The sequence below is a fragment of the Schistocerca americana genome, chromosome 8 (genome assembly GCF_021461395.2).
Source record: "Schistocerca americana isolate TAMUIC-IGC-003095 chromosome 8, iqSchAmer2.1, whole genome shotgun sequence".
In the NCBI taxonomy this organism is placed as follows: domain Eukaryota; kingdom Metazoa; phylum Arthropoda; class Insecta; order Orthoptera; family Acrididae; genus Schistocerca; species Schistocerca americana.
In genome coordinates this window covers 244300201-244315687 of record NC_060126.1, presented here as the reverse complement: position 1 = coordinate 244315687, position 15487 = coordinate 244300201, and positions in this window count along the sequence as shown.

Below are 15487 nucleotides of genomic sequence, written 5' to 3'. Positions count from 1 at the left end.
GGGATTTTGGATCAGAGGGAGAAATATCTGAGTGGAAACAGTATGGGGAAGATTCATATTTAGGCAGACTGCAGTCCTCTACAATTTTTCATCATTAATGCTGTTGCCACAGACACTGTTTCTGTAATTACAATTTTGTGCTGTTTTATTCGTCTTAATTTCATAACTTTTTACAGATGAATCTCATGATGAATAAACACTCATCACAGGTTTCCAAGATTTGTTTGGAGCTGATGAGATCATTTACTGGCAAAACAAGCGGGAAAGAGACAAAGCAGTATTGCCCTGATTGCAACAATCACCTTTGCATGCCAGAATACTTCAGACTTTTTTCATACAATAGTGAATTACATTTGAAATTGCTCAGTAACTCGCTTCACCTACTTTATTCATCATTATTTTAATATATGTAATCTATCAAAGAACTAAAGTAAATATGAAAAATTAACCTTGAAACTTGATTGTTTTTAGTATGTATTAATCTTTAAGATATATCAAACATTGCTTTAAATAATGTTATAAATGGTTTTCTAGGCCCGAAATTTTTCTAAGTGGCTTTACTTCAAAGTGTTAAACAGTGCACTCCTTTTTGACACTTCATATTAGGCAGCCTGCCATTTATCAAAGCCTACAAACAACCATGACACCCTGTACTTTGGACAACTCTGCAGAATGTCAGTGTTAATTAATACAGGCCTTCGTCTCTCTTATGGCCAGCAGGTAGCTGTGCTGCAAATCAGCCTTCAGACAGCCACAATGGGAGACACCTGTGATCTTGTCGCACACACCAGCGCTCAATTGTAGAGGGTTCATTCTGATTAGTTTTACAACTTGTTCCACCAATAGAACTTCCAATTCATTCTTCAGGTAGAGATGTGGTTTACACAAAACATCTTTTCTGATCCTGCTATACATAACGAAAGTTTGATCATATTCAAGTTTTAAAAGTATAATGTAACTGAATAAATAAAAAAAAACCTACTCATCAAGCAGTAGTGCATATCAAGGTATTTAAGTTTGCAAGCTTTTGGTGCCAGTGGCTCCTCCTTCTGGCAGAAAGGTTGAAGTATAAAGAAGAGATGTGAAGGAAAAGGATTGGTGTGGTTTTGGAAAAGGGATAGAGTTCAGAAAATTTGCGTAGAACCCTGGGGCAGGTGAGACTTACTGGATGGAATGAGAAGGAAAGACTGATTGTTGGGGACTGCACCGGATAAGGTTCGGAAACCTGAGAGCTTAAAGGTGGAAGACTGGGTAATATGCAAAAAAGAGATTACTAACACAACATTGTGCACAAGCTGCTAAGAGCAGGAAGCTAAGTGCATTGTATGTGATATAGGTGGGGGAGGGTCAGGGAAAAATGGAAGGCAAGAAATTGAAAGATATGGAAAACTAAAATGGAGTGAAGAAAGGAATAGTCACTGTGAAGAAATGCTGAGACTGTAGAAATTAATGTAAATTAAGGCCAGGTGGGTGGTGAGAATCAAGGGGGGGGGGGGGGGGGGGCATTGTGTATTGCCAGTATACACGCTCTGATTATGCACATTCATCCTAACTGATAACTTGGTGGTAGTCATGCGATGGTTGGGCTGACCTATTAAAATTCTTGGAATCTCTAAATACATTCTCCCAATTAAATTTATCATGGCTCTATTCCAAATCACATGCCACTTTCTTTGCCACTGCTCCTCACCAAAGGTCAGCTACACACTTCTGTTCACATTAGACCTACTAACAAAGAACAGTACTTACATTTTGATAGTTGCCATCCTTTCCTTGTCAAATGTTCCATCCCATACATCCCTCATATACAAGGCAAACATATTTGTTCAGATTCAGACTCTCTACATCGATATACTATCATTCTCACCTCAGTCTTAACTGGACGTAGTTACTCCACCAGCCAACTTCAAAAGCAAATTTCCTGGGCCATCACATCCAATCCTAGTACTGCTGATCCCTCCAAAAACAACTTAGGGCTACACCTCTTGTCACTCAGTATCATCCTTATCCTGGTCTTGAATGTATTGATCACCTACTGTGCGAGGTGGCACAGTGGTTAGCACATTGGAGTACGATGGTCCAAATCCACACCTGGTCATCCAGGTTTTCTATGATTTCCCTAAATCACTCTGTGTAAATGCCAGGCTGGTTCCTTTGAAAGAGCATCATTGATTTCCTTTCCCATCCTTGACACCATCCGAGATTGTGCTCCATCTCTGATGACCTTGATGTCAATGGGACATTAAACCATTGGTTTTCACCACCCACCTGGCCATAATTTATGTTAATTTCTTTGGTCTCAGTATTTCTTCACATTAACTATTCCCTTCTTCACTCTCTTTCTCCCTTTTAGTTTTCCATATGTTTCATTTTCTTACCTGTCTATTTTTCTCTGCCCCTCCTCCTCCCTCCCCCCCCCCCCCAAGTGTATCAAATACAATACACAATATACTTAGCTTTCTGCTCTTCTTAACTGATTCACAATGCTTTGTAGTAGTCTCTGTCGTGCATATTATCCTATCTTCCACCTCTAAGCTCCCAGGTCATTAAATCTTATCTAATGCAGTCCACAACAGTCAGTCTTCCCTTCTCATTCCATCCAGTATGTCTCCCCTGCCCCCGAGGTTCTGGGTGACTTTTCTGAAATCTATCCCTTTTCCTAACCTCACCAGTCCTCTTCCTTTCTTTTTAAACCTTCTGCCAGAATTAAACAACTGTATATGTGTGTTCTCCTGCTGACGCTTGGTGAGTAGATTTTTCACCTATCCAGTTACATTAAGGTTTGATCATGTAACACATTTTTGTGGGGGGGTGGTGCATACATGCATACATTTGCTTTGATCTAAAACTGAAGATACTAAGTGCATCAGGTGAAACAGAAGCAGAGTTGTTCTTTCTCAACATAAATGTATCTAATCAGAAATTTTTGTTTGGAGTAATCTATAATCCACCGAAAATCGATGCGGTATCATCTTTCCAGTCAGCAATGTCCTCACTAGTGTAACAGTATGGGCATTTAATCACTGTCGGAGACATATATATAGACCTAAAATTAAAATCTCACTCTGCAAAAAATTTTAGGAGAATATTCCACTCGAATGATATGAGTATTTCATTATATAGCAAACATGCTCTTTGCAGTAGCCACCAGAAAGATCATGGGAGGCGCACATTGGCACGGCGCGTCACGGACGGTAGTTGCCGCAATTAGAGTCCCGTCCACCAGAGGGCACGCGAGAATTCGGACGCGACCTCTGCCAGCATAACAACAACAACAACTCTGGCAGCATGGGCCGTGCCCAGTCAGTTAACATCGGGCATGCCTAGGACACAGTCCCGGTCTATGCTAAGTGAAGTGTGACGTAAACGTGAACAGTGTTACTACACAATTGGCGATGAGTAGGGTCGTTCTTTCGCGTGTTGCGTCATTGTTCCGGTTTCACAGCTTCTCCACGGCATGGAGAATTTAGTGCGGGTTTTGGTTGAGCAGCAGATGGAGCCCATGGCCACCATGAAACAAGTGCTTCCGGTGTTGCTCTCCACGCCGTCTGCTCCAGCGCCATTCCCTCCTCCCTTTCCCCCGTATGACGAGACGGTGGAGGATTGGGACGCATATGAACATCACCTTCGGCAGCATTTCCAGGCGTTTCATGTTGCCGATGCGGAGGTATGTCGTGCCCTCTGGTGGACGGGACACTACTTGCGGCAACTGCCGTCTGTGAAGTGCCGTGCTGATGTGCGCCTCCCGCGATCTTTCTGGTGGCTACTGCACTCTTAAACATTCTGTGAAAGTAACCAGAGCTCCTACTCCATGGTAGAGTGCAGTACTATGCCAGATAATGAATAAACAATACAAGCAAAATCCAATGCCTTAAATGCATGAAGTATAAAGGAAGCTGCGGAAGGTAGAGAAGCAAGTTTTGTGGAACACCAAAATCAGGCTTGACTAGGCTGTTGTGTGCAGCACGTCAAATTGTGCACCACTATGGAAAACTATGCAGTTTCAGCAGAGAAAAGATAAAATGTGATACAATTTTTCAAACCTCTGTAGGCAAATGACTTTTTCTTGACCCCAACTAGCTCTCAGATTGCAATAAATTATTAGCACCTTCTCAAAAGACATGTTTTTCTTAAATGTTGCTACACACATAGTGGGGAAAGTAAAATAAGAACTTGTTCCAACAGTAGCTAATAAAAATGTTGTTGATACCATTATTCCAGTTCTCTCAGACATCTTCAATCTCTCTCTTTTAGGTGATACATTTCTACTATGTGGAATCACAGCTCAATTCAGCCAGTAACCCCAGAACGATAATCCTAAATCACCAGGAAATTATAGGCCAAAAAGCATATTATTTTCAGTATCTAAAGCCTTGAAGTACTTAGTTTATGAACAGCTTTTAGATTACCTTGAAATTTATAGCATCCACGTTAAATACCTCACCGACAACACCAAGCACGTGCTTGAAGTGGCCATTTCAACACTGCTTTATTTTATCAAGGTCTTTGATACTGTTAATTATAATTTATTACTTATTAAAATAAAACAGTTGAATTTGTCAAACAGTGCATGTTATGATTCGACAGCTACCTCAAAAACTGATGTCACTGATTCATCTGTGGGTCATAGAAGTCATCATGGGAACATGCTTTCTGGAGTTATTTCCCCCATCCCCCACTAGTGCTCAGTAGGTTAATTGATTTTCTCACTATGTATCAATGGAAATTTCATCTGTCCTTTATTCTTGTAACTTCCACTTCAATTCTGATGTTATATAGTTGTATTTAAGTGCCAGCCAAAAGAACATTGCTGTTGTTGTTGTTGTTGTTGTTGTGGTTGTAGTCTTCAGTCCAAAGACTGGTTTGATGCAGCTCTCCATGCTAATCTGTTCTGTGCAAGCCTCTTCATCTCTGAGTAACAGCTGCAACCTACATCCTTCTTTGTCTGTTTACTGTATTCATCTCGTCTCCCTCTACGATTTTTACACCAAATGCCTCTCTCCGGTACTAAATTGGAGATCCCTTGATGATGTGTCAGAATGTGTCCTACCAAACAATCCCTTCCTCTAGTCATGGTGTGCCCACAAATTTCTTTTCTCCCCAATTCTGTTCAGTACCTTCTCATTAGTTACGTGACATACCCATCTAATCTTCAGCATTGTTGTTTAGCACCATATTTCAAAAACTTACATGCTCTTCTCGTCTGAACTGTTTATCATCTGTGTTTCACTTCCATACATGGGTTCACTTGTGACAAAGCAGGTGCGGATATTTTTACTTCCCCTCTTGTTTTGCCATCTGCCTCCTTAAATTCGTTTTTTCACTTTCAACTAATTACCATTAACATACATGAGTGTAATCTACATTTTCATGAAAGAGAAAGGTTGGCTCTCAGTTTTAAAGAATTTAACAACAGATCTAATTTTGTGCCTAGTTTTATGTATGTAAATGATTTTCTAAGTTATTTTGACTATCCCTAGTTAATACTTTCATTATAGGGTGAAATCAGTAATTCTTTTGTAACTTAAATTCTATTGTTGACATATAAACAAATATAAATTCCGTACTAATTAAAAACATTTGGAGGAACAACTAATAGTATTCTTAAAGGATCTACTTGGATCTATTCGAAATCACGTTAGCAAAGCCAGCTCTTAATTAATTCCAAAGTAATTAACAGTTTTGTCAAAAGTATTGCTTGCGTAACAATATCTGTTAATTTCATCATTTAAGCAAATAATTCAGCCCAACTCTTGTAGTAGAAGAAACTGTTAAAAAGTTGGAATTTTTTTATGTATTCAGTTAAGTTAATAGGTTAAGTTTTAATTGTAATTTCTGTAAATTAAACTTAGAACAGTGTGTAGGTTCAGTACCTATTATTGTGAGGATATGTAAGAGCCCAATTTTTGGTCCTGGGACAGTCAGTCCACAGCCGAGTTTCAGACGAGAAACCTGTGTTGGTTAGAACAACAATGCCTCAACTTAACTGTGAAATAAGTGTTACACAATTAGGCCATGTGTTAAAATAATGACAGTGTCTGCTCCATATATACCTTTTTATTCTTCAAGAACTGTGAATTATGTGGTTATGTTTTTTACTGCTCGTAGATGTTCAACAAGAAAGTATTGCAGCAGTATGTGGAGTTTCACCTCCAACCTATTAATGAGACTTATCGAAACTTAAACAATAGTTCATTGGCCATATAACTGTGTATTATTGTGGGGTTGTGAACAGTGAAAGTAAAGTACTGTAAAACGTAAATGTGCATCTGTCACTCTACATCATTTAAAGTAGTCAGTGTTGTACTTTCACAACCCATTTTTCAGCCAGTGTAGCAATGCAGTACATTGACACCGAAAACAGAAAACGAAGAAATAAAGCAGGGAACATCGACACACACTCCATACAAATCCTTTCGGAAAATACTTCCTGGCACTTAAATCTATACTCAATGTTAACAAATTTCTCTTCTTCAGAAACACCTTTCTTGCCTTTGCAACACTACATTTTATATCCTCTCTACTTCGACCATTATGAGTTATTTTGCTGCCCAAACAGTAAAACTCATCTACTACTTTAAGTGTCTCATTTCTAATCTAATTCCTTCAGCATCACATGATTTAATTCAACTACATTCCATTATCCTCATTTTGCTTTTGTTGAGATTCATCTTATATGCTCCTTTCAAGACACTGACCATTCTGTTCAACTGCTCTTCCAGATCCTTTGCTGTCTCTGACAGAATTACAATGTCATCAGAGAACCTCAGAGTTTTTATTTCTTCTCCATGATTTTTAATTTCTACTCAGACTCTTTCTTTTGTTTCCTTTACAGCTTGATCAGTATACACACTGAATAACATCGGGAATAGGCTACAACCCTGTCTGACTCCCTTCCCAACCACTTATTTCCTTTCATCCACCTCGATTCTTACAACTCCCATCTGGTTTCTGCACAAACTGTAAACAGTCTTTCGCTCTGTGTATTTTACACATGCCATCTTCAGAATTTGAAAGAGAGTATTCCATTCAACATTGTCAAAACCTTTCTCTAAGCCTACAAATACTATAAACGTAGATTGCCTTTCCTTAACGTATCTTCTATGAGAAGTCATAGTGTCACTATTGCCTTGTGTTTTCCTACATTTCTCCAAAATTCCAACCAATCTTCCATGAGATTGGCTTCCACCAGCTTTGTGTTAAACTGATAGTTTGGTTATTTTAACAGTGTACTCCTGGGACCTTGTTTCAACTTAGGACTTTCAGTGCTTTGTCAAATTCTTCTTCCAGTATCATATCTCCCACCTTATCTTCATCTATGTCCTCTTCTATTTCCATAATATTGCCCTCAAGTACATATCCCATGTATAGACTTTTGATATACTCCTTCCACCTTTTTGCTTTCCTGTCTTTGCTTAGAACTGGTCTTCCATCTGAGCTCTTGATATGCGTACAGGTAGTTCTCTTATCTCCAAAGGTCTCTTTAGTTTTCCTGTAAGCAACATCTCTCTTTCCTCTAGTGATATATGCTTCCAAACCCATACACTTTTCCTCTAGCCATTCCTGCTTAGCTATTTCACACTTCTTGCCAGTCTCATTTTTTAGACATGTGTATTCCCTTTCACCTGCTTCATTTACTATATTTTTACATTTTTTTCCTTTTGTCAATTAAATTCAGTATCTCTTGCAGGCTGCCACAAGTTTCCCCAAGTGAAATTCCTTGATATTTCCTTGATTTTCAGACAAGTTCTAGCATTTTTTCCTGGCAAATTTTGAGATTGATTGATTTATTAATTGAGAGGGTTTATGGGACCAAACGGCAACGTAATCAGTCCCGCAATTCCAACACATAGGAAAGAGGGTCCACTAAAAGTGGATGGATCCTGTCAGGGGAGTAAAACTATAAAACAAGGCAGTTAAAACACACACAGTAAAAGGTAGACCAAATCTAAAAATTGGAAAAAAGAGTGGTCTTTCCTCGGGGGAGTGGTCATGGTGTCCCAGACCGAGAAAACATGAAGAAAGGTCCCAACCGCAACCACCCTGCCCCTGCTCCAGGAGCAAAGCAAAACCTTATATCTGGAAATAACCATTTTCATGGTTGAAACTGAGGACCAGTTCAACCATCTGAGAATTGTCTACTATATTAAAATTAAGGAAAACTATACTTAGCATGAAGGGCCAAAAGAAGGGGACATTCCCCAATATGTGGGATACCGTCAGTCTGGCTCTACAACCACATTATGGGGGTGGTTCATTACACAGGAAAACAATGAGTGAGCCTGGTATGACCAATGTGTAGACGGCATAAAGCAGTGGACTCCTTCCAAGAGGAGCGAAAGGAAGAGCACCAAAGCCCATTAGTCTCCTTGATGGTGTGGAGTTTATTACTGAGGGCAATAGTGCACCAGATGTCATTCCACTCTTGGGCAAAAAGAGATTTGACAGAGATCTGAATATCTGCAGCTGGAGTCATAAAAGGGAATGGAGCGTGAGTATCAGCTTTTCTAGCCAAACGGTCAGCCAGTTCATCCCCTGGGATACCCACATGACTTGAGACCTAGAGTTAGAGAACTGAGCAGGCACCACAGCCAAGGGAGGAGAGAAGGTCAGGGATAGCAAAGACCAAAGAATGACGACAGTAGCAGGCTGCTCATTGAGTCGGTACATATTAAAACACTGTGGAGGGAGGCCTGAGTAACAAAATGGAAGGTCCTGTTAACAGCTAGCAGCTCTGCTGTGAACACACTTCATGATTCCGGCAACATGAAAGTGTAGCCCGTTTTATCTATCGTCTTAGAACCATCATTGTAGAAGATGATAGCAAGGATAGAATGTGCAAGACACCAGAAGACCATACAGGGGACAGAGATCTTAGGACCCTGGAATAGGTTGATCCTAATCCATGGTCTAGGCATCATCCACAGGGGGTGTGAGCAGAAATACATGGGGCGCCTTTCAGTGAGTGGAGATGGCGATCCTGACAGAGGGAAATGAGACGCATTCCAAACAGCAATCCCACCTGTGGGCGGTGATCAGAAGGGAGACATTCCTTGCTTGTAAAGAGGACAGGGTACACGGGATGGTCAGGGAATCTGCGAATGGCGATTGCATAAGAAACCAGGAGTTGGCTTCATTGTATTTGTGGAGTGGGAATTCCTGCTTCTGTAAGGAGTCTGTGAATGGGACTACTGGGAAAGGCACCAGTAGCCAAGTGCACCCCACAATGGTGAATGGGATCAAGTATTTTCAGAGTGGAAGGAGCCACTGAGCCATAAACCTGACTTCCATATTCTAATCTGGACAAGACCAGAGTGTATGGTACAGATGGAGATGAGTAGCATGGTCTGCATCCCAAGATGAGTGGGCCAGGAGGTGGAGAGCATTAAGCTTCGACATGCAAGCAATCTTCAGGTGGTGAATGTGTGGCAACCACGTCAGCTTTTTATCAAAAATAAGGCCCGAGAAACAAGACTGTGCTGCAACATCAAGGAGCTGGTCGCCTAAATAAAGTTCTGCATCGGGGTGTACTGTGGGTCAACGACAAAAATGCATAACCCATGTTTTGAAAGGAGAAAATTGGAAGCCATTGGAGACAGCCCATGCAGAGGTATGTTGGATGGTGCCTCTGAGCCGGCACTTAGCAGACACTACCCAGTGGAAGCTGCACCAAATGCAAAAATTGTCGATGTACAATGCCAGGGTAACCTGAGGGCCAACAGAGGTTACAAGCCCATTGATGGCTTTGAGCAAGAGTGTGACACTTAATACTGTTCCCTGTGGGATACCATTCTCCTGAATCTGAGGGGTGCGAGTGAAGTGCCAACTCGAACCCGCAAGAGCCTGTGGGATAAAAACTCGCGAATAAAAATCGAGAGGGGACCTTGAAAGCCCCAGTCATGGAGGGTAACTAAAATGTGATGGCACCAAGTCATGTCGCATGCCTTATGTAGGTCAAAGAAGACCACAACAAGGTGCTGACGGTTAGTAAAAGTCCGTTGGATTGCAGTTTCCAACCTGAGTAAATGGTCAGTTAGAGATTGTCCTTCCCAGAAGCCACACTGATACAGGGGCAAAATGCTCTGAATTCGAGTACGCAACATAACTGGAAGCTAACCATCCTCTCAAGCAGTTTACAAAGTACGTTCAACAGGCAAGTTGAGTGGTAGCTGTTGAGAGAAGTTGGGTTCTTCCCAGGCTTAAGGATGGGGATAACTATACTGTCTTGTCATTGTGAGGGGAAGGCCCCCTCGAGCCAAATGCAGTTGCAATAATACCTCTGTGTAATGTCCAAGTGCTGAATCATCTAGTTGTGGATGGGATCCAGGCTTGGGGCCGTGTCATGTGAAGAGGTAAAAGCCTGCAAGAATTCTCATTCAGTGAAGTGTTCACTATAGGATTCAGCTTTGTGAGCATTGAAACAGAGGGGGGTGTGGGGGTATATTCAATTCTGTTTTTGTGCTGGAGAAAGGTACACTACTGGCCATTAAAATTGCTACACCAAGAAGAAATGCAGATGGTAAACAGGTATTCATTGGACAAATATGTTATACTAGAACTGGCCTTGATACGCCTGTGTATTGAGTCAAACAGAGCTTGGATGGCATGTACAGGTACAGCTGCCCATGCAGCCTCAACACGATACCACAGTTCATCAAGAGTAGTGACTGGCGTATTGTGATGAGCCAGTTGCTCGGCCACCATTGACCAGACATTTTCAATTGGTTAGAAATCTGGAGAATGTGCTGGCCCCGGCAGCAGTTGAAAATTTTCTGTATCCAGAAAGGCCTGTACAACACCTGCAACATGCAGTCGTGCATTATCCTGCTGAAATGTAGGGTTTCGCAGGGATCGAATGAAGGGTAGAGCCACGGGTCGTAACACATCTGAAATGTAACGCCCACTGTTCAAAGTGCCGTCAATGTGAACAAAAGGTGACCGAGACGTGTAACCAATGGCACCCCATACCATCATGCCAGGTGATACACCAGTATGGCGATGATGAATACACGCTTCCCATGTGCGTTCACCGCGATGTCGCCAAACATGGATGCGACCATTGTGATGCTGTAAACAGAATCTGGATTCATCCGAAAAAGTGACGTTTTGCGATTCGTGCACACAGGTTCGTCGTTGAGTACACCATTGCAGGCGCTCCTGTCTGTGATGCAGCGTCAAGGGTAACCGCAACCATAGTCTCCGAGCTGATAGTCCATGTTGGTGCAAACATCTTCGAACTATTCGTGCAGATGGTTGTTGTCTTGCAAATGTCCCCATCTGTTGAATCAGGGATCAAGACATGGCTCCACGATCTGTTACAGCCATGCGGATAAGATGCCTGTCATCTCGACTGCTAGTGATACAAGGCCGATGGGATCCAGTACGGTGTTCCGTATTACCCTCCTGAACCCACCGATTCCATATTCTGCTAACAGTCATTGGATCTCGACCAACGCGAGCAGCAATGTCGCGATACGATAAACCGCAATTGCAATAGGCTACAATCCGACCTTTATCAAAGTCAGAAACTTGATGGTACGCATTTCTCCTCCTTACATGAGGCATCACAACAACGTTTCACCAGGCAATGCCGGTCAACTGCTGTTTGTGTATGAGAAATCGGTGGAAACTTTCCTCATGTCAGCACGTTTTAGGTGCCGCCACCAGCGCCAATCTTGTGTGAATGCTCTGAAAAGCTAATTATTTGCATATCACAGCATCTTCTTCCAGTCGGTTAAATTTTGCGTCTGTAACATGTCATCTTCGTGGTGTAGCAATTTTAATGGCCAGTAGTGTAGCTGAATAGGAAGAGGATGACGACGCTGTCGCGCAAAGTGTGTTGCAATGTGTTCAGCAAGGACCAGTGGATCAGTAGAGAGAGCATCTTGGAGGATAAGCCTCTGGACAGTTGACTGTCACTGGCGGCCCAGAAGGTTACAGATCTTGAACTAAACCTGCGATGAAGAACCTACATCTCCAGGAAGGAAACATAGTGCTCCAAGCATTCCTTTTTACTCCGCTTAATAAGGCAATGAGCCTTAGCAAGGAGATGCTTAAAAGCAAGGAGGCTGGTGTGTGATGGATGTCGTTTAAATAACTGCAGCACCCATTGGTTGTCCTGGACAGTGACTGCTACATCCTTGGTCCACTACAGTACCGGTTGGCAATGAGGGTGACCTGTGATAGGGGGACAGCAGTGCGAGCAGTATGAAGAATAGTGGCAGAGATACCAAGCACGACTGCATCAATGTAATTCAAGAGAGTAGTGTCAAAGTGCACAGCAGATGTATAGAAATGCCAGTTGGCCATGTGGAATGCCCAATGTGGGTGCTAGTCTGCCTGGCAGCAGCAGGGAAGTGACAGAATCACCAGAAAGTGGTCACTGCCACAAAGATGACCATGGGGTGACCAATGTAGGCAAGCCACAAGAGCAGAGGTGGAGATTGTGAGATCGATAGCAATAAAGTTTCCATGAATGGCTCTGATGTGGGTAGGTGAACAGTCATTGAGGAGAGACAAATCAAAGTCTTGCAGTTAGTTGGTCAAGTAGAAGACCCCTACCCAATGAAGTGGCACTCCCCCATGGAGGGTGGTGTGTGTTGAAGTCCCCAAGGAGAAGATATTGGGGCCGGAGTTGCTGTATTAAGGTGGACAGTTAAATATAAGAAAATGGCCTACCTGGAGGGAGGTAGACATTGCAAACAGTAATTGCCAGAGTCATCTCCATGTTGGTATGAAAGGGGATCCAGTCACTAATGACTTTGGTGTGAACCAAAGTGCAGACCCCTCCAGACACTATACAGGGGCCAGAATGGTTCCAACAGAATGCCCAATAACATGAAATGTTGGAGAGTGCTCATCACAAAAGTGAGTTTCTTGAAGAGCAAGATGGAACGAAGAGTAGGGGGAAACAAGGTGTTGTATTTCTGGTAGGTGGCGATAATATCTGTGGCAATTCCACTGGATTATCGTGTAATGAGAATCCAGGTGAGACATAAAGAAGCCAAAGGGAGGTTATGTCACTTGGTCAGTGGTCGTCACCAATGAGGATGGGGTGACATCCATAAAAACTGGGTCTAGATCTGGGATGAGGTGGAGAGGGTGAAGCCCCCCCAGAAAGCCGGGGAAGCCTCATCCTTCGACTTGTGCTGCTGCTTCTTCTCCCTCAGAGGGAGGGAAGAGGTGTTATCAATGAGGGAATAGGTGTCAGTGATATTGGGATCGGAGAAAGAGCATGTGGCTTTGGGGCCCTCGAAGCGTGGGTCTCTCCTCCAGCCTGAGGGTGCAAGCTTCCTGTCCTGAGAATGACAGGAAGGGGTGAAACGAGATGGAGCACCATCCCTAACAGGAACCAGAGAAGAGGATGTCTTCCCTGGCCAAGGAGGAGGAGGAGGAGGAGGAGGAGCAGTTCCTGGAGGGGAAGGTACAGGAGCTGTCAAGGGTGAGGAAAGGGAAGGGGGGCTGGATGGTGGTAAGGGGGAGTGGTGAGGAGGGGCAGACGTAACTGCGGCAAAGGTAGAGGGCAGATTTACAGGGTGAAGTGTGTCAAACTTCTTGTGGGCCTCAAAGTAGCTGAAACAGTCAAGATTCTTTATTTCCTGAATTCTTTTTTCCTTCATGTACACTGGACACACTGGTGAGTGAGGAGAATGGAGACCAGAGCAGTTTTTACACAGTTAGGCGGTGGGGTGCAAGGGCTCCCCACATGAAGAGGGTGGCCACAGTCATCACAGGTGGAAGTGGCATTGCACAGTGAGGACATGTGGCTGAACTTGAGGCAATGGAAGCAACACATGGGAAGTGGAATGTATGATTTCATGTCACATCTGTACACCATTACCTTGACCTTCTTGGGCAAGGTATTCCCCTCAAATGCCATGATGGAAAGCACCACTGTCTACATGATGGTCCTTAGGGATTTTCTGGACACACTGGACGAAATGAATGCCACATTGTTCCAGATTAGCCATTAGATCATCATCAACATGGTGGAGAAGGTCCCTATGGAAAATTACATCCTGTGTCATACTGAGTGGCTTGTGAGGAGCAATAGTCATGGGAGTGTCTTTTAAATGGCCACAGGCACAGAGGGAGTATGACTGGCAGAAGTTGTCTTTATAAGAAGAGAGCCAGATCTCATCTTGCTTGTACTCAATATGATCCACAAAGAAAAGGGGTTTGTTCGTGGCAAAGATCTCCCCATTGGTTCTGATACAGACCAGAAACCGTGGAAAGGGTTTCACCACAAGCCGACAGACCTGGCCCTCCTCCCAGGGTGTATCCAAGGGGGTTAAAGCTGGGAAGGCAGAAACAGGAACTGAGACAGAACTGTGTCAGGGAAGAGACACGCCTGCAGTTGAGTGGTCAGAAAATTTAACACATTTCAAGTGCAAAATGTCCACCTGGTACCACCCACTCCAAACAGGGGCTCGCCATGTGGGTGCCACGCAGCCATAGCAATGGCCGTCCAGCAGGATGATCATTGCCAGGAGATTCGACGCCCTGAAAAGATGGGCAACCAGTCCTGGGCTTGCACAAGGTGCTCTTAGCACAGGTACCAGCAGTGCAATCCCTGTGTTGTCAGGGGGCTCAGCCAGATGGGTACATAACACCCCTACCACACAGATTGGGTACCAAGCTGGTGACCTAGCAAGGAGGCCAAAGTGCTTTGATGGGGAAAAGGGAGGGGGGGGGGGGAAGAGAGGAACCCATGCCAAAGATGCTAGGGAGGGAGTTCTCCCCATCTGGCTCACACTACAGAATTCAAATCTGGAGATGGATATCAAACCCCTGAGAGAGACAGAAAAGGAAAGCCTTAGAGGAGGAGGAAAAGCAACCAACCAAAACCGTAAGATGAAGCAAAGTCATGAAGATAGCTGGGTGACATAAAGAATAACACCAAGACAAGGAAAGAAACTGATTTTAGTGACAAAAATATGCATTTCATTGGAGTCACAAGATAGATTTAAAATATCATCACCGATTTCAGAAATAACCTCACAAAAAGTAAGCCTTTTGAAAGAAATGTCTAAGCCAGGGAAGAGTTGTGTAAACCAACACTAAAGGTGAATGCCAATAAAATGTTGGTTCTACTATGTTTGTTATTGTCGGTTATTACCCACTGTGTTATGTCTACTATTTTACAGGTATTGTGTGGTTTCTCTTTCAAGAAATACATGAGTATATAGCGTACAGACTGCCACAATTTTTTTCCTCTTAGCATCCGTATTTTCTAATATATAAACGACTCTTGAAGTGCCAAAATGTACCAGAATAAATAAAATGTCTATAAAATGTGGCACTGTACAATGTACTAATGGTGAGACTGTTGCAATTTCTGAAATCCATTGTCCTTGGCCTCTGGCCTGCCAAGGAGCACTGCAGTCCTGAGTCCATGGATGTTATTGTTGTGGTCTTCAGTCCTGAGACTGGTTTGATGCAGCTCTCCATGCTACTCTATCCAGTGCAAGCTTCTTCATCTCCCAGT